This window comes from Arachis duranensis, chromosome 4, assembly GCF_000817695.3.
Source record: "Arachis duranensis cultivar V14167 chromosome 4, aradu.V14167.gnm2.J7QH, whole genome shotgun sequence".
In the NCBI taxonomy this organism is placed as follows: Eukaryota; Viridiplantae; Streptophyta; class Magnoliopsida; order Fabales; family Fabaceae; genus Arachis; species Arachis duranensis.
Window position 1 is genome coordinate 70,276,252 of NC_029775.3, and position 22,690 is coordinate 70,298,941.

At 37.0% G+C, this 22,690-nt stretch overlaps 1 non-coding gene across 1 annotated transcript; it reads left to right on the plus strand.

Annotated features, from left to right (window-relative positions):
* Window positions 1-10,443: 10,443 nt before the first annotated feature.
* LOC127747395 (small nucleolar RNA R71) lies at window positions 10,444-10,552 on the plus strand. The gene has a single exon (XR_008009194.1). It is a non-coding gene; the product is annotated as a small nucleolar RNA R71 (small nucleolar RNA).
* Window positions 10,553-22,690: the final 12,138 nt, after the last annotated feature.

The following is a 22,690-nucleotide window of genomic DNA, read 5'->3' on the forward strand; positions in this document are numbered from 1 at the left end:
AGCACGAAATTGTGATCAATACTTTTCACAACTCAAATAATCCCCGGTGATGAACCCAAAAACTTGGTGTTCAATACCATGGCATAAACACAACTTCGCACAACTAACCAGCAAGTGTACTGGGTCGTCCAAATAAAATCATGAGTTTGAAGCTCGTCACAGTCATCTCATCCAGATCCTACTCGGAATACCACAGACAAGGTTTAGACTTTCTGGGTCTCAAGAATGCTGCCAATTGATTCTAGCTTATACCAAGAAGGTTCTAACATCACAGATTCAAATGCTCTGTTGTCAGGAAAGGTGATTCAGATCCGTGGGTCAGAGACAAAAGAGAGTATACTCCAATTGTCATCCAATGACTACGTTGAACATCATGTAGACCGCTTTGTGGTTGTCAGGCACGCGGATCTTGGTTAAGCGAGTAACGAAGATTGGGTGATTGTCACGGGTCACCCCTTCATTCTGACTTAACTAAATTAAGTACAAGATTATATCTTGGAGGAGAAGTAGGCGTGAATTGAATAGAAAAATAATAATACTTGCATTAATACTCGAGGAACAGTAGAGCTCCTCACTTTAATCTATGAGGTGTAGAAACACCACCGTTGAAAATACATAAGAACAAAAGTGATCATTGGCTTCGGCCCCAGAGAGGGAACCAGAAGAACCAAGATGAAAATTAGTAGCCTAGGGTGTACAGAGATGAATAAATGACATAAAAATTCACTTCCGGGCCCACTTGGTGTGTGCTTGGGCTGAGCATTGAAGCTTTTTCGTGTAGAGACTCTTCTTGGAGTTAAACGCCAGCTTTTATGCCAGTTTGGGCGTTTAACTCCCATCCTTGTGCCAGTTCCGGCGTTTAACGCTGGGAATTCTGAGGGTGACTTTGAACGCCGTTTTGGGCCGTCAAATCTATGGCAAAGTATGGACTATCATATAATGCTGGAAAGCCCAGGATGTCTACTTTCCAACGCCGTTGAGAGCGCGCCAATTGAGCTTCTGTAGCTCCAGAAAATCCACTTCAAGTGCAGGGAGGTCAGAATCCAACAGCATCTGCAGTCCTTTTTAGTCTCTGAATCAGATTTTTGCTTAGGTCCCTCGATTTCAGCCAGAAAATACCTGAAATCACAGAAAAATACACAAACTCATAGTAAAGTCCAGAAAAGTGATTTTTAACTAAAAACTAATAAAAATATACTAAAAACAAACTAGATCATACTAAAAACATACTAAAAACAATGCCAAAAAGCGTACAAATTATCCGCTCATCACTGAGTCACAATCTGAAAAGGTTCACCCAGTTATGTGTCTATGCCATTTATGTATCTGGTGGTAATACTGGAAAATAAAATGCTTAGGGTCACAACCAAGACTCATAAGTAACTGTGTTCAGGAATCAACATACTGAAATAGGAGAACCAATAACATTATCTGAATTCTGAGTTCCTATGGATGCCAATCATTATGAATTTCAAAGGATAAAGTGAGATGCCAAAACTGTTCGGAAGCAAAAAGCTACTAGTCCCGCTCATCTAATTAGAATATGAGTTTCACTTAAAACTCTGAGATATTATTGCTTCTTGATTTCTTTTTATCCTATTTTATTTATCTAGTCGATTAGGGACAAGCAACAGTTTAGGTTTGATGTTGTGATGAGCGGATATTTTATATGCTTTTTGGGATAATTTCATGTAGTTTTTAGTATATTTTAGTTAGTTTTTAGTATATTTTTATTAGTTTTAGACAAAATTCATATTTCTGGACTTTACTATGAGTTTGTGTATTTTCTGTGATTTCAGGCATTTTCTGGCTGAAATAGAAGGATCTGAGAAAAAATCTTATTCAGGTTGAAAAAAGGACTACTGATGTTGTTGGATTCTGACCTCCCTGCACTCAAAATAGATTTTTTGGAGCTACAGGAGTCCAATTGGAGCGCTCTCAATAGCGTTGGAAAGTAGACATCTAGGTCTTTCCAGCAATATATAATAGTCCATACTTTGCTCGAAGATAAACGACGTAAACCGGCGTTTGACGCCAATTCCATGTTCCATTCTGGTGTTTAACTCCAGAAACAGCCTATGCACCTGTAAAGCTCAAAGCTCAGCCCCAGCATACACCAAGTGGGCCCCAGAAGTGAATTTCTGCACTATCTATCTCAATTTACTCATTTTCTGTAAACCTATGTTACTAGTTTAGTATTTAAACAACTTTTAGAGATTTATTTTGTACCTCATGACATTTTAGATCTGAACTTTGTATTTCTGACGGCATGAGTCTCTAAACCCAATTGTTGGGGGTGAGGAGCTCTGTTGTATCTCGATGAATTAATGCAATTACTTCTGTTTTCCATTCAAACACGCTTGTTTCTATCAAAGATATTTATTCGTACTTAACCATGATGAATGTGATGATCCGTGACACTTATCACCATTCTTAACCTATGAACGCATGCCTGACAACCACTTTCGTTCTACCTTAGATTGAATAAGTATCTCTTGGGTTCCTGGCTCACAAGTCTGATTGCCTCTCTTGACAACAGAGCATTCAGATCCGTGAGACCAGAGTCTTCGTGGTATAAGCTAGAATCCATGGGTAGCATCCTTGAGATCTGGAAAGTCTAAATCTTGTCTGTGGTATTCCGAGTAGGATCTGGGAAGGGATGACTGTGATGAGCTTCAAACTCATAAGTGTTGGGTGTGTGACAGATGCAAAAGGATCATTGGATCTTATTCCAACACAAGTGAGAACCGACAGATGATTAGCCATGTACATAGACCTTTTTCACTGAGACGACAGATGGTAGCCATTAACAACGGTGATCCACCAACATACAGCTTGCCATGGAAGAGCCTTGCGTGCATGAAGAAGATGACAGTAGGAAAGCAGAGATTCAGAAGACAAAGCATCTCCAAAACTCCAACAGATTCTCCATTACTGCATAACAAGTATTTATTTCATGCTCTCTTGTTCATTTGCAAGTCAACTGATAATTATAATTGATATCCTAACTAAGAGTTACAAGATAACCATAGCTTGCTTCAAGCCAACAATCTCTGTGGGATCGACCCTTACTCACGTAAGGTATTACTTGGAAGTGCACTTGCTCGTTAGTTGTGCGAAGTTGTGAAGAAATTGTGATTTACAATTTCTTGCACCAGTAGTCAACAAAAAGACAGTTGCAAAAATAAGATTTGGGACCCCGGAATCCACTTCAACAATCAACAACTTTGGGGCTTTGTCACTTGTTTAAATTTGCTTGAAGGCTTTATGCGCCTAATTTGGGATCCCGATGGACATTGGATATGCAAGTATTGGTGGAGATTCAAAGAAGAATTCAAGCATAAGCCACCATAGCAAGACCCCATCAATGGTCCAACTTAAGGACAATAAATAAAAGAGCTAGGTGGGAGACACCCCACCATGGTAAACTTTTTCCATTTCTCTTGTAGATATAATCAATGAATGAATTGAGTTGCCATTGTTAGGTAGTTTTCTTTCTTTTTACACTCTTGTATATATTGCTTTGGTTGCTAGTTTCTCTGATTAAATTGATACCTTAGGTTGTAGGTTAGTGGTATTGAATTACATTTTGTTTGAATTACAAGTTTTGTTTGAGTTGCTTAGTATAGTATTTGAAAAAATTTGCAAAAACTTAAAGATTTCTTTTAGATTTAAATTTTGGTTGGTTTGGAGTTGTATATAGTGTAAGGAGAATTTTTAAATTCTGTTTTTGTATTTTAAAAAAAAAGGGCCCATCACGTGTACACCTCACCCACGCATACACGTGACCTCCAAAAAGCCCCACGCGAGAACTGTGCAAGCGCTGTGCTGCTGCTGCAGTACTAAAAATAGAGAGTTGTGCGACAAGTGTGCCAAAACTATGCGTTTAGCCCAACACGTACGCGTGATCCATGCGTAGGCGTCATCTTCCTTTCTCTCCCATCATGCGTACGCATCATACCCTTTTTTCCTTCTCCCACGCCTACGTGTGGGTTTAAATGTGATAACCCCCTGACGCAAGGAGCCCTAGCTCATTCGCGTGAACCCCCCTTCTCCCTCCAACATCTCTCTGTCTTCACTATTCTGCTCCTACCTCCATAACTACCCGCATAAACCTGCTAGCGACACCAAACACCACCGCTCCGGTGACCCCGAACCGCCGGCCACCCCTATGTCTTCTAATTTATCTTCTATCTTTTCTTCCTTTTCTCTCTCTTCTCTCTGCCCGTTCCTCTCTCAAGCCACCAAGCACTGCCGTGGCCACCCATTGCCGCTGGTGACCTCCACCCTCCAACCACAACCACTCCTCTTCTTTTTTGCTTCTACATTCACTTCCTTTCCCTGTTTCTGAGTTTCGGCATTTCTGAGCCCTTGTTTTAGCTTTCGGTTCTGTTTCTACTTCAACAACCGCTGGCAACGCCGCCTCTGGGCCGGCCTTGTGTTGCATTCCACTCCTTCTATCTCCCTGTCCAGCTTCTATTTCTATTTCTGCCTTTCCCATGTTTCCCCTACTTCCCTTTTTGAGTTCTATTATTATTCTGTTAGGTTAAGATTGGTTAGCTTTATTTAATTTTTGTTAATTAGTTAGTAGGTGTTGCATGCTTAGTTATTAGGTGGTTAGCAAATCTGACTGGATAGTGGAAATAGGTTTGCTTGATTGATTCTGCTGTTTGTAATACTTCTATTTTTTTTGTTGACATGTTGCTGAGTTATTTTGGTTGATGTTGTTTATTGTTGTTTCATTATGTATATTGTGTCTGATGCTATTAGGTGTTGTCCTTGCTTGTTAATGATAGAATCATATGAGCTTATAATGTTTTGTTCTTGTTTAAACTGATCTTATGCTCATATGATTTGAGTTTGCTGGTTGATTACATTTTGGAAATGCTCAACTTACTGCCGGGATGCTAGCAAATGTTGTAAAATTTTTGTGCTATTAAATTCCATTTTGTGAATTGAAGTTGGCCTTGGTTTCATTTGGTTATTACCAACTCCAATTCATAATTTGATCAGCTAGCATTCCCGTTCTTCTGATTCCCGTATGTTGTATTACATCATTGGCGACATCAAGGAACTATTTGACAGATTTCTGTGTCAAATAGAACCTTGATTGACCAAGTGATTTTGAACCTCTTCTGTTTTTAATTTTTCAAGTTAGGTCAATACCTTTTCTTCTTCATGGTACTATTTCACCTCTCTTTTTCTTTAACCATTGAAGTTGTTCTCCTAAATTTTCAAATTGGCCTAATCTTGCTCCCTTTTGATTGAGGTTCTTTCAAGTTGTAATATTGGTGCATTCTTACTTTTGTAACCATTTTCAATAAACTCTTAGTTTCAAATCACTTTGGGTTACATAAGTATATGTTTAATTCTTCCACACCAATTTTTGCACTTAAGTGATCAAACACATTAATGATGACTTGCATTTCTCTTTTGTGCTTATGTTGCGTTACATATTTTATCATCAATGGCTTGCTTTGCCTTATATGTACGTGAGTTTGCTTGTCCTTTAAAATTTTTGGACACTATCTTGGTTGAGAACAATATTTGCTATGCTATTAACATTTAACTACCTTTTTTCTAACTTTTTAACTTTTAACTAACTTTTTTCACCTTTTTTTTAATTTTCTTTTTTTAAACTGACTCTTTGATTATTCTTTTGAGGCATAGCAATGTTGTTTCTTAAAGTACAAGCAAGTTGAATTCCTTTGTACGTAATACTTGAAATGTAAATTCTGACTGATTTTGAATTCCACTTATATTCCATTTCAAGTTAATTGTAATTTTATTGACTCAATTCATGTTTTAGCGTTAACTCCTCTATTTCTTATTTTCTGTTTGTATTATTTATTTATTGATTGCCTCTCTGTTCCTCTGCTTTCATTTGATATTCTGTATCCTATGAATTATATTTTTCAGGATGTATGATAGAAAAAGGAAAGGCAAGGCTAAGGCCAGCTCCAATAAAAGAAAGAGAACACAGTCGTCCGTTGCAATATCGGATGAATTTTGGTGTGAGAAGCAATTTACTGAGAAGGAAAATGATGATCAGACTATGCCTGCTTTTGACTCAGTTAAATTTGCCAACCTCTACTGTGAACTCAAGTTTCCATACTTTCGGGAGAATTAGAAACTCTACATGGAGAAAAAGCTCAGAATACCAATCGAGATGAGAAAGTACACTGAACGGCAAATTGAACAGCGAGGTTGGATATTTCTGGATAGAGAGCTAGTAGAAGTGAACTCATCATGGGTCTAAGAGTTTTATTCCAACTATTATTGGATGACCCTTCATGCAGTTCAGCTTTAGGGCAAACAGATTCTAGTCATAGAGGAAGCAATAGAAGTGATCCTCCATTTTCGGCCGAAAACAGATGATAAAGATGGTTTTCAAAAGGCTGAGGAGGCTATTAGATTTATGGACTTTGATTGGGATACCGTTCGTCGTACTATAGCTGTCCATCCCGACATTCTGTGGGAAATTGGAAACTCGAAGCTGACTCCACGGGACATCAAGGTGGATTATCTCAATGATGAGGCTAGGTTGTGGCAACAGATACTGAGCAACTACGTCATGCCTAGCACTCACGAGTGAGAGGTGCCAGCAGATATGGTTCTTCTTATTTGGTGTGTTTTGGAAGGAAAGGACCTATACCTTCCAAGAATCATTAGGAAGTATATGTCCAGGGTACATATCAGAGGCACCTTGGCATTCCCATGTTTGATTACTCAGATGGCTAGTCAAGCTGAGGAAACCTGGGAGCCTCAGGATGATAGACCATCGATTGCTGACCGCAAGAAGGTTATTCTGCACTGCAACCGGTTTGGACCTCTAGGCCACAGAGCACCCACTACTACTCCCACAGAGGCAGCCATATCCTCAGCATCACCTTCATCAGATGGAGCGTTGCAACAAGTGACGCTATGAGCAGTTAGAGCGTCGCATCACATTTGAGGCTGATTGTGGCTTCTGGGTGCACCGACATCCCCTCTGAGCATGACACCCCTTCAGAGCACTCTGATGAGGAGGAGCCCAGCAAGAGGATGCCCAGCATGAGGGGACTCAAACACCTGCAGCTGACAGTGGAGTAGTTGGCGATGATCCTTCTCACCCGGCTTGATTGAGTAACGAGGACGATGCTAACATTTAAGTGTGGGGAGGTCGCCTTCGTCGGCAAAGTTATATTGGGTGAACCATTCCATTCCATGCAGTCCTACTTTTATTTTGTTTTATTTTCAATCCTTGCATTCTTACTTTATTGCACTTTTGGATTTTTGTACATATTGGTTGTTTTGAATACTTTTTAGTTTATCGCATTTTGCACTTTTGTTTGTATATACCTTAGATTTTTAAGTTTGATCAGCACTTTTTAGTTTGATAGTATATATATAGTTATTTTAGTTTATTAGTTGTGATTAGAAAAAATGTGCATAATTGAGCTTACTTTATTCCGTTGCATATGAGAAGTTGATTTGGTTAAAAATGGCAAATAAACTAAGGATTTTTTAACTTTTCACAATCACACCATATCATTTAGGGTATATATAATAAATGTTGGTCAATTTGATGAAATTTTCAAGAAATTTTTTTTTCTTAAAAAGGGCATTAAGATTCAGATTGATTTGAGTTAAAACTTTTTGAAATTTGCATGATGTATATATATAGTTTGGAATATGGTTTTTGAGCTAAGAACACACAACCTGTGAGTTTTTTAGCCTAATTATATGGTTACATCATTTAACCTTGATTTTGATTCTTGTGTGTTTTCTTCTCTATGATTGCAATCTTTGGTTTATTCCATGCTATATATCCATTATTTAGTGTATATTCATATAATTATGTGATTGAGGTCATCATTTGATTATAGCTCACTTATCCCAAATAACCTACCATTTTATTGGCCTTTATTTGACACTTTGAGCCTGTTTAATTCGCTTTTGTTCCTTATATTACCATATCACTAGCCTTTAGTGGAAAAACAAATAATTGTCCTATTTAAATTTTTGGTTAGCTTAAGATAGTGAGTGTGTATGTTAATTAAGTGAGGAAAATGTGGGAACTTTGGTTGATGAGAATGTGTTTTGTTTTTATTGACAAATATTGAGAATTTGAGTGTATACTCATGTGAAAGTATAGAAACCATATGCATTGATGCTTGTGTATATATTTAATTTGAAAAAAAACAAAAAAATGATGAAAAAAAGATAGAAAAGAGAAAAATAAAAAGAAAGAAAAGAAAACAAAAAGAAATAATGAATAGGAGACAAAATTACCCCAATGTGAAGTTCAATAAGAAGATCAATGCATATGTGATGAAATTAGAATTGATACATGAGTATATGTATACATGTAAAAGTGATCTTAGGTGGCTAGGCTTGATTTTAGAAGTGTATAGAGTGTGTGTATGTGTTAGGTGAGAACTTAGGTTAGTCAAAGATTCAAATGATAGCTCACTTGGCCATACACCTTAGACCCATTACAACCTTCAAAAGCCCTTATGATTTTTGCATATGTACACTAAATATTTGTTTATTGGTTAGATGAAGAAAAAACTCTAGAAAGCATGATTAGAGGAGATTTGAGCGGCTTAACCCTAAGCACTTGAGCGACTAGAGTGCATATACATATCCGGTGAGGGTTCAATTGCTCTATTCCATATTTCCATCTTTGATCATTGCTTATCTTGAAAGTTTATGAACTCTTTTGAATGACTCAATTCAATTGTGAATTTGGTTTTGGTATGACTATTTTGAACCTTGATCGTGCATACACGATTTCTTGGAGATTTAACTCACATTGACCACATATATGCTTATATATTTCTTGATTTAGCATGAGGACATGCTTAGTTTAAGTGTGGGGAGGTTTGATAAACCCCAATTTTGTGGTTTATCTTGAGTTGAATTTAGGGAATTTTATCAACTTATCCCATATTTATTTACTAAAATAGCATGGCTTCATGAATTTCTCCTAATTGTGCTTAATGGTTAAAAACATGCTTTTTAGGCCTTTAATTAGTCAATTTTAATTCACTTTTGATTCCACTTGATGCCTTGATATGTTTGTTAGTGATTTCAGGATTAAAAGGGCAAGGAATGGATCAAGAAAGTGAAGAGGAAAGCATGCAAGATGGAGAATTCATGAAAAATAAGGATATAGAAGATTCAAGGCGACGCGTACACATGAAGAAGAAACTCGTCAAGGCGACGCGTACGCATGATAAGGAAAGTTACCAAGTGACGCGTACGCGTGACCCATGCGTACGCGTGACAAGCGTCACATGACCTCATTAAAGGTAACACGCTAGGGGCGATTTCTGAGCTGATAGAGGCCCAAATCCAACTCAATTTTGAAGTATTTGAGGCCAAACTCAAGAAGGAACAAGGAGGGAGCAATTAGATAGTGTAGCAAACATGCCTTAGGTTAGTTTTAGAGAGAGAAGCTCCCTCCTTTCTCTAGAAAGTAAGGTTCTTAGTTTAGTTTTCTTTTAGATTTAGGTTTAATTACTTATTTTGATTTATTTTCCTTTATTTTTCCTTGTTGATTTGCTTCAATCTTCTTAGTTTCTCTTATGAATTTCTCTTTTGAGCCACTTTTATGTTTATGAACTCTTGTTACTTTTAATTTCATTTAATGCAATTTGATGTTTTATGTTCTTTTCTTGCTTGCTTGAGTCATCATTGTTATTTTCTTGTATTGGGTAGTTGTAGAATTTACTATTTCTTGCAATTTACCATGCTTTTCTTTTATGACAAAATACTTGGTTGGGCTTTAGAGTAGATTTTGAGCATTCTTGGCTTGGAAAGAGAAATTGGGCAATCTTGAGTCATTAATACTCAATTTAGATTGGTGATCTAGAGTGATTAGTTAGTCTTGTATCCATTAACATTAATTATGGATTGGGATTAACTAGACTTATTTGACTTTCTTTCGATGTTGGAGATGACAAAATAGGACTAGCCACTTTTTAGTAATTGTTATCTTTAGTTGTTGATTTACTTTATTGTCTGCTTTAATTTTCTTGTCATTTAGATCATAGTTTTCTTATTGCAAACCACCCCTTGGAACCTCATAACCAATAATTCGCATACCTCACTGCAATTCCTTTTAGAGATGACCTGAGATCTAATACTCCTGGTATTTTTATTGGTTTGCACTCTTGACAAACAAAACCAAGCTTTGATTTAAGGTTATTTGTTGGTTTGGAACTATATTTGCAACGAAGCGATTTCTTTTAAAATCCTATCATCAAGTAGTCCCAATGTTCATAAGGTTTCTCTCAGAGGTGTACAGGTACTAGTTGTTGGCAACCATCTCAATAAGCTCATCTGCCTCTTCAGATGTCTTCTTTGTGTGTAAAGAACCACCTGAAGAGTGATCCAATGACATCCTAGCCATCTCAGAGTGGTCATCATAAAAGATCTACAACCTGGTCCAATCTGAAACTGTGTTAGGAGGGCATCTCCTGATCATCTACTTTTATCTCTCCCAAGCCTCATAGAGGGACTCTCCATCTTTATGTCTGAAGGTGTGGACATCCACTCTAAGCTTACTCATCTTCTGGGGTGGAAAAAACTTAGTCAGAAATCCAATGACTACTTTGTCCCACGTGTCCAGGCTCTCCTTGTGTTGAGAATCAAGCCACTGCTTTACTCTGTCTCTTACAGCAAAAGGAAAGAGCATGAGCTTGTAAACCTCAGGCTTCACTCCATTTGTCTTAATAATGTCACAGATCTGCAGGAAGTCAGATATGAATTTGTTGGGGTCCTCCTGTGGGAGTCCATGATACTTATAGTTCTGTTGTACCAGAGAGACCAATTGAAGCTTAAGCTCAAAATTATTGGCACCAATGGCAGGTATAGATATACTGACCCATAGAAGTTAGGTGTGGGTGCATTGTATGAGCCAAGCACCTTCCTTGCTTGCTCTTCAGCGTTCGGATTCCCTCCATTAGCTGCCGTAGTGGTTTCTTCAACTTCCTTCTCAAAAGTTTCCTTGAGATTCTCTCCGGCCTTGTAAGCTTTAGCTTGTTGCAAACGATGCCTCAAGGTTCATTTAGGTTTAGAGTGAAACTCGAGAAGGGGTTCTTTGTCCCTGTTTCTGCTAATAAACAATAAGAAACAAAGAAAAAGTGAGAGTCTCTATGTCAGAGTATAGAGAACTCCCAGTGAGATATCCTATGCTAAAAAAAATAAAATAAAACATGGTAAACAATTGTCAAAAGAATTTGAAAGTTAGAATGCAAAATTTAACCTAAAAGTTTTCGAAAATTAAAAAGAAAAAGATTAAAAATTTTTTGAAATTTAAAAAGAAAGGAAAAACACTAAAGGGACACCAAACGTAAAATCTAATGTTAAAGGAAAATAAATAAATAAAACAAAATTCGAAATCAAAGGGAAAGACAAATAAGATAAAAATAAAAAATTTAAAAAAACAAAAGAAAAAATTGAAAATTTAATAGAAAAAGTGGATTAACAAACGAAGAAAAATACCTAATCTAAGCAACAAGACAACTGATAGTTGTCAATCACAAACAATCCCCGACAATGGCGCCAAAAACTTGGTGTGCCAAATTAGAACTCACACAACTTAACTGGCAAGTGCACCGGGTCATCCAAGTAATACCTCAGATGAATGAGGGTCGATCTCACGAGGATTGTCAAACTGAGCAATCAATGGTTGTCTTATTGGACTTAGTCAGGCGAACAGCAAAAAGAGTTGTTGCTGAAAATGCATAAAATGAGACAATAAAGAAAGCAATAAGAGTTTGGTGTAAAAATAGTATGAGAAAATAGTTAAGGTATCGGAGATGTTTATCTTTTACGGATTAAAACTTCTTACTAACTATTTTAACAATGAATGATTCATTCTACAGCAAACCACTAGTGATTAAACCCTAATCTCTTAGCGATTTAATCTCCCCTAACCTTTATCAACCGCCACTCTCAAGGTCACTTGACTCAGATCAGAGGGTGAAGTTCAGAAATCCAGTTTATACCACAAAGACCCTAATCACCCCAATCCCGGCTAAATAGATGTTACTTATCCCTATCAGGTTCTGTGATTAGCCATCTAGAAGGAGTATTTTCAAGCTGTAATTCAAGCGAGATAACTCTCTCGAGAATCACAAGAACTCATGTAGAAAAGGGTCACACTCATGTTCTACCTAGTTTATAGGATTAAGAACGAAACAACACCTTAGAATTGAATCAAACATATATTAAAATATAAGAATAATAATCTTAATCAATAGAAATAAACAGAGCTCCTAACCTTAATCAGGAGGTTTAGTTGCTCATAACTGACAGAGAAAATAGAGTTCTGAAAAGTGTGGCCAGAAGAAGATCCTAAACATAAGTGATCTTTTCCTTTAAATACTAACCTAATAATAAATACTAGACCTAAAAGATATTATTTTGTATATAAAAATTACAAAAAGAAAATAAAAAATAAACTAAGAAATGCTAAACCCACTTGGAGGCACAACTGAGTGTGATTCGGTCTGCTACTGGTGTTTGACTTCAAAATTTGGATGTAAGACGCTAGAGAGGGATAGTAACATTGCTGCCTTGCTCCCCTACTGGCGTAAAATGCCGAGTGGGTATTCAGCGCCCAGGAGGGTGCTGGCAACATTTCCTTCTTTTGCTCCAGGCTCCTCCAAACTGCTTCGAATTTCACCTAAAACCATAAAAACACACAAAAAACTCAAAGTAGCATCCAAAGGTGATTTTTGCACTAAAATCAAGCAAACATAAATAAAATGAAATAAAAAACAATATAAAAATGACTAGAAAGAGGGTATAAGATGCTCATGCATCAATGAGCACCCCTGGCACTAAACTCTAGGGCTGGCATTTAGCGCCCCAAGGGGAGGGCTAAAACATGTGAAAACACCCAAAATGGGCATTAAACGCCCATCATTGCTCCCTCTCTGGCACTAAACACCCTCCCTTGCATTTAGTGCCCCCAGCTTGTTTTCTTCAGGGCATTTTGTTTTTCTGTCTAAGTCTTCCTATCCCTGTTCTAAGTGCTGTACATGATCACAAACATTAGAAACCCTAGAAAAAATCTAAAAATTAATACAAATTAAAATGAAATTAAACTAAAATAAAGCTGAAATAAACTAAGGGATACTTATGGTTAGGTTGCTTCCCAACAAGCGCTTATTTACCATCACTAGCTTGATGGTCAGCTCCTCTAAGGAGGATGATCATAGGGGCTCAGATCTTCAACCCTCATTGTGAACTTCTTTCCTGTGCTCTCATGAATTAGCTCAACATGTTCTAGAGACAGGATTTTGTTCACAGTAAATGGTACGACTAGACTTCTAGTGAACACCACCTTCATGCCATGTGAGAAGTCCTCAGTAGAAATCTTCTTGTTCCTTCAGCCCTTAAGTACGTTCTTCTTGGGACCTCCTCCATCTTTGGTGGGTGGTCAATGCCCAACACCAAACTTAGGTTTGATGTCAGGGAAAACTGTATGGCTTTCCACCAAGTGAGAAGGCTTAATCATTAAGCTCTATATGCAGGTACCTCTTTTGTCAGAGAGTGGTAGAGGTTTGAAAACCTTGAAAACCATCCAATCCTTATGTAACCTCAGCACCAATTCACCTCTCTCAAAATTAATGAGGGCTCTTCTTGTGGCTAGGAATGGCTTTCTAGGATGATGGAGTCATTTGTATACTTTCCTATGTCAAATATCACAAAATCTGCCGGGAGGAATAGCTCTCCAACCTTGATGAGTACGTTCTCCACTAGCCCATATGCTTGCCTCGACTTGTTAGCCATTTGCAGGGTTATCCTTGTTGTATGTGCTTCTTGGATTCCCAGCTTCTTCATGACGAACAGAGGCATCAGATTTTTATGCTTAAACCAAGGTCACACAATACTTTCTCAAAAGTAATATTCCCAATCGTACAGGGAATCAGGAAGCTTCCAGGGTCTGGCATCTTCTTGAGTAGCTTCCTTTGAATCAGTGCATTTTACTCCTTGGTCAAGACCACAGTTTCATCTCCCTTTCAAGACCTTCTTCTCAGAGAGTAAGCTTTTCATGAAGGCCATATAGGGAGGCATCTTCTCTAATACCTGAACAAAAGGAATATTGATGTGTAACATTTTAAAGATTTCTAAGAATTGAGTGAACTGCTCATCCTTGGTCTCCTCTTGAACCTTCTGAGGGTGTGGTACTTCAGGCTCCTATGCCACCAATGGGGTGTGTAACAATGTGCTTATAGCCTCTTCTTCAGCCTTTTGTTTCTTTAATTCCTCAGCAGCATGCACCTCCTTAGGCTCGATTTCTTTAGCCATGGTGAGGGCCATGCACTCTTCTCTTGGATTTACCTCTATGTTATCGGGAAGAGTGTTAGGAGGTCTCTCAGGTATCTTCTTACTCAACTGATCCACTTGTACTTCTAATTTCCGAATTGAAGCTCTTGTCTCTTGCATAAAGCTATGAATAGTCTTAGAAAGTTCAGCAACTAGTGTGGCTAAGTCAGTAGTGTCTCGGTTCTGAGACGGCTCTTATTACTGCTAAGAGGGGTGGAACTGCCAGTTGTTAAACCTATTCTAATTGGAGTCACCCTGGTTATTGTTAAAGCTTTGTTGGGGCTTCTGCGGCTATTCTTTCCACCCAAAGTTAGGGTGATTCCTCCATCACTAATTGAAAGAATTTGAATATGGATCATTGTTGGGATTTCTGGAAGACTTACCCATGTAATTTACTTGGTCAGTGGTGGTTTGAGCATAGCCATAAGCGTCCCCTTGATTGTAGCTTCTATTCATGTCAGAGGATGCATCTTGAGTGTTGACAATTGAGACTTGCATCCCTGTTAAGTGCTGAGAGATCATACTAATCTATTGGGACATAATCTTGTTTTGAGCCACAATAGCATCAAGTGTGTCCACCTCTATGACTCATTTCTTCTGAGTATTCCCAGTGTTCACATGGTTCCTCTCGGAAGTGTATAGATACTGGTTTTTGGCAACCAGCTCAATAAGCTCATTCGCCTCTTCAGGCGTTTTATTCATGTGCAAGGAACCACCTGCAGAGTTGTCCAGTGACATCTTGGCCATTTCAGTGAGGCCATCATAAAAGATCTGCAACCTGGTCCATTCAAAAAACATGTCAGGAGGGCACCTCCTGATCATCAGCTTGTATCTCTCCCAAGCCTCATAAAGGGACTCTCCATCTTTCTATTTAAAGGTTTGGACATCCAGCCTAAGCATAGTCAGCTTCTGAGGTGGAGAAAATTTTGTCAAAAATCTAATGACCACCTTGTCCCACGTGTCCAGGCTCTCCTTGGGCTGAGAATCAAGCCACTGTTTTGCTCTATCCCTCACAACAAATGGGAAGAGCATGAGCTTATAGACCTCTGTATTCACTTTATTCATCTTCATCATGTCACATATCTACAAGAAGTTAGAGATGAATAAATTTGGATCCTCTTGCGGGAGTCTGTTGAATTTGCAATTCTGCTGTACCAGAGCGATCAGTTGAGGCTTAAGCTCAAAGTTATTTTCACCAATAGCAGTGTTTCGAGGGTTATCTGAAACTGAAGGTCGATCTAGGATGAGGTCTTCTGATGTGACCAGAGCTGTTGCGTCCGACTTGTTGGGTCTTGATGTGCTGCTGATCCTTGGTCACCGAAGGGTGGTAGTACCTGCAAGAGACTCTGATGCTTAAGTTAGCACGGGCTTTAGGCAGGTTTTTGTGTAAAATTAGAGTATGAGTTATACCTGGGTGCTCCAGTGTATTTATAGTAGTGTGGAGCGACCTTCCCTGGAGATAAGTTAGTTATCTTATCTTATCTTTTGTGGGTGGGTCCCCTTATCTTTGGCCAGCCACCTTTAGGTGCGATGTGATCTTCTGCTTTGGGCCTTCCTGGGCCCTTATAGCGATTTGGCCAAGCTCTTTGGAGAGAGGTCGGTGTCGACCAACCTTTATAAGAGGCCGATCATTTTTGTCTTTATCCAAACCGGCTCGCCTAGCTCGACCCACGGTATGAATAAGAATGTATAGCTATATTGCGCCCATATAAGTCAAGAATGGGTGTAGTATATGGGCCAAGTGTCCTCCTTGGATGCTCATTAGCATACGGGTTCCAACCATTAGCGTCCATAGCTTCCTCCTCAAAAGTTTCCTTGAAGTTCTCTCTGACTTAAAGCTCTAACTTGTTGCAAACTCTGCCTCAAGGTCTTCTCAGTTTCAGCATCAAACTCAAGAAGGGGTTGTTTATCCCTGTTTCTGCTCATAAACAAATGAGAGACAAAGAAAAGTGGGAGTCCCTATGTCAAAGTATAGAGGGCTCCAAGTGAGATATCCTAAAAAAATAAGGAATAAAATAACTTAAAGTAGGCAATTAAACTAAAATTTTAAAAATAAGAGAAAATAACCTAAAAATTTTAGAAAACTAAAAAGAAAAAAACACTAAAATTTTTTAAAATAAAAAGAGAAAAATGCTAAAGGGACACCAAACTTAAAATCAGACATTAAAGGAAAACAAATAGCACAAAAATAAAAAATCAAAAGAAAAAAATTAAATAAACTAAACTAAGAAAAATATCTAATTTAAGAAACTAGACAACTAGTAGTTGTCAATCACAAATAATCTCAGGCAACGGCGCCAAAAACTTGGTGCAAAATTTTGAATATCCATAACTTAACCGGCAAGTGTACCGGGTTATCCAAGTAATACCTCAGGTGAGTAAAGGTTGATCCCACAAGAATTATTGGACTGAGCAACAATGGCTATCCAATTGGCTTAGTTAGGCAAACAAAAGGGTTTTGATGGTTAAAAATACATGAAACAGTAAATAGGAGAGTAAAGAAAGCAACTAAAAAGTTTGGTGTAAAAACAGTGAGAGAAAACAGTTAAGGCTTCGGGGATATTTACTTTTTCGGATTAAAAGTTATTACCAAGTATTTTAACAATGCATGATTCATTCCATGGCAAACTGTAAATGACTAAACCCTAATGTCTTAGTAATTTAGTCTCCTCTTATCTTCATTAACCGCCACCATCATGGTCACTTAATTTTGATTAGAGAGTTAAGTTCAAAACTAGTTTATAAACACAAAAACCCTAATTACCCAAAGCTAATAGGATTATATGTCACATATCCCAATTAGTTCATGTAATTAGAAATTTAGGAGGAATTTGTTTTCAAGTTGTTGCTCAAGCGAGATAACTTTGTTGAGAATCACAAGAACACATGTAGAATAAGGGTCATACTGTCGTTCCACCCAAATTCATAAGATTAAGAATGAAAACAATTTTTGAGATTGAATCAATACATTAATTAAAATAAAAAGCAGTAGTCTTAATCCAAAGAAATAAACAGAGCTCCTAACCTTAACCGAGAGGTTTAGTTTCTCATGACGTACAGAGAAAACTAGGGTTCCGAAAACTGTGCGTGTGGAAGATAGAAGATGTGTCTCTCAAAAAGGGTGGATCTTATTCCTTTTATACTAACCTAATTTGACTCGAAAATAAAATAAAATAATATATACTAAGACTCAAAAGATATTGTTTGTAAATAATAATTTCAAAAAGAAAATAAAATATAACTAATAAATGCTAAATCCACTTGAGATGCCAAAAGAGGCAGAATTCGGTCAACACTGCCGGCGTTAAACACCACATAGGGTGTTTAACACCCTAAAGGGAGTGAGGTAGTGTATGCTTGTGTCCCTTGTTGGCGCTAAACGCTAGTTGGGCGTTTAGTGCCTGGGGTGGTGCTGCCATCTTTCTGTTTTTAGCTCCAGACTCTGCCAAATTGCTCTGAATTTCACCTAAAATCATAAAAATACTAAAACAACTCAAAATATCTTCCAAAGAGAATTTTTGCACTAAAATCAAACAAAACTAAATAAAATCTAACAAAAACAACTAGAAAATGAAGGGGAAAAGGGTACAAGGTGCTCACGCATCAGTGCTTCATTGATAACTTGTTGAAGATGCTATTCTCCTTCTAGTCCCGAATTGGAAAATTGAAATAAAATGGATGCTATAAAATTCTGCTGCAAATCAAGGGTCAAGAATCAAACTTGGAGTGAAAGTTTTGATATACGGCTTAAATCCTTGAAGAAGATTGAAAAAGGATGAAAGAGAAGGAGCAAGGTTTGTTTGCATATTGACTTTAATCATTGCTGTTGTCTTGTATGCTGCTGCTACTATGATATTTGGGGAAGAAAAATGTCAACTTTTCAAGCCAAGGTTCAAGATTTGGAAGCTTTATTCCTCTATTAAAGGGACAAACGGGTAGAGATTGATTCAAGGAGTTTTACATTCAGTTCTCATAGCTTACAAGCTATTCCCTTCTTTTCCTTCAGAGTTTTACATTGAATTTTCTATTCTTCAGTGTTCATCTTTTCTTTGTTTCTTTTCGATGGAAAAAGGCATTATGTGAGGAATCAGTAAAAGCCATTGAGAGAAAAGGTAAAAAGAGATATAAAAAAAATTAGAAAATTATGTCAAAGCTCTTTTGTATGTTTTTCTATTTTATACTGATGATCCTGAGGGGATTTTCTTGCTAAGTAGGGTGAGCATTTAGTGGTTGAAAATCTAGGAAGTGAACCTAGTCAAATCTAGCTTGGGTAAAAGTTTGGTTTGTCCTAGATAGAATTGGATTAAATCCTAGGAAAATTGGTATTTGTAATCTTTGTGAAAGATAGTGCAATTTTCTCCATGGTTGTGGAAGAGATAGGATGTAGGTCACATTGCACATAGTGGCTGAACCAGGATACATGGCTGAGTGATTTTCTCTTCCCTACAATTCTTCTGTTTCATTTCGTTAAGAGACAAAATTAAAGTGACTCCTACATTTTATATTTCTCAAAAGTCACAGCTATCTACAATTAAAGAGTTGCTCTATTCCTAAACGTATCGTGAAGAGATAAAATAAAATTGTCTCCTGAATTTCAACTAAATGGAAGCATCAACAAAAAAGTTCCTATTCCAGTTAGAAGCAAAAAGTCAAAAAGAGGTTCAAAAAGGAGGCCATAGATTCAACCCCTCTTTCTTTCTCTAGGCCATTCTGAGACCTTTAACAATAATACTAACACTACTCTAAATATTTGATTAGTTATGAAAATTCACTAAAAAAATAAGAAATTTGATTAAAAACCTAAGAAAACAAATGAAAAAAAAACTAAAAACAACATAAGATTACGTGTCATCATACTCAACACGACGGAAGACAATGACCATATACCTTGGGGGCTCAAAGATTTCATTATTTCAATGATACCATTCTACCACAATCCAAAATCAAATAAAATGTCATACTTTAACATTGCCTGGCAAACCCAGGTTGCAAGATTAAAGCTCGTAAAGAAATCCAGAAGCTACAGAAACAAAATTGCCCAAACCTTGTTTGCTTTTTACAGCCATGAATGCAATGAAGCACATTTGCATTCTCCTTTTGATAGAGATGGCAAGTCTCGAAAGCAAATAAACCTCTCTTATGTCTAAATTAATTATAATTACAAAATAGAAAGGAAAAAACAAGAGTAAAATTCCAAAATCGTTTCTAAGATTAAAATTGCACCAAAAATGCTCATGAGATTGGCCAACATAAACCACATTAGTCCCTAACCTATTTCCCATTAAGGGCATGCTGATGTGTTTTGATGACATTGACCATTAGTAACACGTGTGATGAGCAAAAAGTAGAGCTCATGGATACCAGCAAGTGCACTGGATCGTTCAAGTAATGGTGAGTGAATATTGTTTCTACAAGGATTAATGGATTGAGCATACAAATATCAAATTAAACTACTAATTAGATTAATAAAACTTGGAATTATTGGGTGCTGAAATCTTAAGGACTGCTGGAAAAGTAAAGGCTTGAAGAAACTTGAGAGCTAGGATTTTGAGTTACTTGAGACAGAACGTGTGATTGTTAGAGGAAAATATATAAGATGGGAAAGTCAAGGGTTTTGGAGATGCTTAAGTCTTTAGAAGAATTAAACTTTGTATTCTCTGTTCAAAGCAAGCAAGGATCGTTCACGACAAATTTTAATTAACCGATTTCCAATTCCTTGGCTCCTTGGTTTCTTCTTAGTTAATCAATAGCCAATGTCTTTATCAGTCGATTAACTGAAGAGGTTAAGTATAAAAACCGATTCAATTCCACATAAGATTCAAGAGCAGTCCTTAGGCTGGATTATATGTCACGTATCCAAGTTAGTCCTATCCAATTAAATCTTATGCAGGAATACAAAAGTCTGAATTATATGTCACATATTCAAAACTAGGGTAATAAAAAATCATGTACTATGTTGCACGCTTTAAAAACGCTATGTCTAGTCAATTTAGAAAGCCATGTGAAAGATTTTTCAAGCAAAATTTGGATATAATCTTTGTCAAGTCAGTAAACGAATTCAGAATGGGGTTAGCACACCTATCGGCACTACTAATCCTTTAAGGATGAAGAACAAAACACTCAATCATAAATAGATCAATGCAAGCTTTAAAATAAGAGAAAACTTAGATTAATAATTTATAGAAAATAGAAACAGAGCCCCTAACTCATTGACAAAGGATTAATGACTCATGAAGAATGCAAAAACACAAAGATAAAAAAGTCTGCCGAGGAAGCTCAGTGTCCTGTTCTGTGAATCTAATTCACTTATTATCCTAGGTTTTTCTAATTCAAATTCAAATCCTAAACTTATCTTAATTAGAATAATTAACATAATCTCTAACAAATTCAAATCTTAAATTTCAAAATAGAATTAAAAGGAATTCAAAACTTATTAAATGCAGAAACTTCTTTAATCTTCAAATTAAAATCAAATCTTCAAGGTTGAACTTGTGATGAATCAACACTGGACAAGGTAATTATGGGCTAGTGTGGCACGCCCATGACCCCTTGTGGTACGCCTAGTTCGGGAAGCATTCCCAGGGCTTGAAGTGGGCTAAGGCATGGCGTTCCCAGTTCTTGGCATAGCACGCCCTCTTCTTGGATTGCTTCCAAGGGCTTGATTTCGCTAAGGCATGGCATACGCTCCTTGTCTTGTGGCACACCCTTTACTTGAATGGCTTCCAGGGAATTGAATTGACCGAGGCGTGACACGCCTAATTCTTGGCGTGACACTCCCTCTTTCTTGAATTGCATCTAGGGGCTTGACTTGGTTCAAGCGTGGCACGCCCTTGGTTTTCTTCATGGGCATGGCACGCCCCTCTTTGATGGTACTGAGGCATGACATGCCTGGAGCTTGGCATGGCACACCCTTGTTGATGCTTTTAGGGCGTGGCATGCCCTTGAATTTGTGCAGCATGCCAAGTCTTCCTTTTTAGGACGTGGCATTCTTTGGATGGCATGTGACACGCCCTTCTTTCTTTGTTGATGGGCGTTGCACGTCTTGTGCCTGGGGTGGCACGCCTGGCATGATAATGCAGAGGCGTGGTATGTCCTATCTTTTGCTCAAGTGCATGGCTTCAACCTCATGTCCTTGACTCTTCATTCTTCATGCTAAACTTGCTCTTTGATTAACTTTAAATTTACTACTTAATTTACCTCTCTTTTGATCGTAATTTCTTAAAAACACTTGGTAAACATCTTAGTAGCACAAGATATTTAAAACTGATAAGATTAGAAGATAAAACTATAATTAAACTTGAGAAAACAATAAATTAAAACAAGAAAAATAACTAATGACGCAAATGCATCAACGTGTCACATCATAGTTTGTCTAAGTATAATGATATGATGATGAATTAATTAGTGATATGTTAACGCACAATTAAAAAAAAAAAAACGAGTCAGGAACTAACGTGAATCACGTTGACCAATCTCAAAAATGTTTTTTGTGAAATTAAATATTAGGAACAATTTTAATGCATGCAGCACGCCAATTTCAAAGACGAATCGAAGACTTTAGACAAAAAAACAAAGACAAAATTAAATTATGAGAAAACTCACTATTACATTTTGAGGAACCCCCAATTATATACATGAAATAGTTTAATTTGTATGTTTGTTTTTATTTCATGCATCATGTCATTTGATAATTGCGCTGCTGATGCAGATTTCGCAATTGATCAACCTTAACACAATACAAAAGCTCATTTCAATAAGTGAGGGAGTGAAAGAGTGAAAGTATACAACTGGAAAACCACAATTTTGATTCTTTCATAAAGTCCAGGAAAAAAGAGTATAAAATCAACAAATTTTAAATATGCAGATTGGCAATTGCTGTCGCTTTCTTAGAGAAGCTAAAAATCAAAGCAATCATCATGAGAGTTGCATTAGTTATTGTATTTGAGAAATTATCAAAAAGTAATTGAACAATATACGAAGGGTATTGGTAACTAAGAATATTACATGAAGAAATTTTTTATATAAAATATAAATTAAATGTTTATTTTTTATTTTTTTCTATCTATTATATTTGAAAAAGAAATTTCTTTTTTAATTCCCTCTTAACCATATTTTTAGAATACTCTTTAACTAAAATTACATTTCCTTTAGAATCTCTAATACTCAAATAAAATTGTTGTAAATAATAAAAAAAATATGAATTCACAATTCTTTCAAAAAAATATAATGAATGATAAATTAATATTATTATATTAATTCAGAAATAGTCACCAAAAAAAAAAATTCAGAAATATCCCTGCCACAGAAGCAACAATTTCTTCGCTATAAATACTCCTATTTGGCTCTCTTGTTCTTCCTCCCT